The following is a 1,103-nucleotide window of genomic DNA, read 5'->3' as shown; positions in this document are numbered from 1 at the left end:
GGGACGCAATGGACTGGAGCCTACAAGGCTCCTCCGTCCATGGGATTTTCCAGGCAAGAGTACTGGAGTAGGTTGCCATTTCCTTCTTGAGGGGATCTTCCCGACCCAGGGATCGAACCTGGGTCTCCCTCATTGTAGGCAGACGCCTTACTCTCTGAGCCACCAGGGAAGCCCTGGGTATACGTGGAACCAGGCAGTATTTGTCTTTCTGTGACTGTGTCACTTAGCACAAAGCCACAGTGACACTTAGCACAAATTCACCCTACATATTGTAGGCTTTCCTTCTTTTTGAAGGGTGAATAAAATTCCATTGCAGGGGATTTTTGGAGCAGGGAGTTGGAATAGGAGCTTGCTTCATCCACTCCACGCATCGACCTGGTATTGCAGTACTTCCAGGAACGGTGCACCCCCCTCGGGGGGGGAAAAAAAAAAATTCCATTGCAGGTATATAGTACCACATTTTATCTATTCATCTGTATTTTTACATAAGATTTTACATAAAATTCATCTGAATTTTATCTATTCATATTTTACTGTGAATAGTGCTGCAGTGAATATGGGTGTACAAATATCTCCTCAAGATCCTGATTTCAATTATTTCAGATGAATACCCAGAAATGGGATAACTGGATCATATGGTAGTTCTGTTTTTAATTTTTGGAGTAATCTTCCTCATATTTTTCATAGCAACTGCACCATTACACTACCTCCAAAGGTATGTAAGGATTCCCATTATTTTTGGTAATAACCATCCTTCAAGCATGAGGTGGTATGCCATTGTTTTTTAGAATTGCATTTCCCTGGTGTTTAGTGAGGCTGAGTACATTTTCATACACCTGCTTGCCATGTCTATCTTTTCATATCTTAATAGAGTTACTTATTTTATTTTTTTTATTGTTTTCTATTGTTTTAAGAGTTCTTTATATATTGTAGATATTAACCCCTTATCAAATAGATGGTTTGCAAATATTTTCTCCCACTTCATAAATTGCCTTTTGACTCTACTGCTTGTTTTCTTTACTGTGCAAAAGTTTTTATTTGATACCATCTCAATTATCTATTTTTGCTTTTGTTCACTGTGCTTTTGGTGTCACATCCAAAAA

The 1,103-nt window shown here is 38.8% G+C and overlaps 1 pseudogene; it reads left to right on the top strand.

The window, feature by feature from the left end:
• Window positions 1-272: 272 nt before the first annotated feature.
• On the top strand, window positions 273-412 carry LOC139036389 (U2 spliceosomal RNA; annotated as a pseudogene).
• Window positions 413-1,103: the final 691 nt, after the last annotated feature.

Source organism: Odocoileus virginianus, chromosome 8 (genome assembly GCF_023699985.2).
Source record: "Odocoileus virginianus isolate 20LAN1187 ecotype Illinois chromosome 8, Ovbor_1.2, whole genome shotgun sequence".
NCBI lineage: Eukaryota > Metazoa > Chordata > Mammalia > Artiodactyla > Cervidae > Odocoileus > Odocoileus virginianus.
Note: the sequence above shows the minus strand (reverse complement) of the source record. Positions and strands in the feature narration are given on the sequence as shown.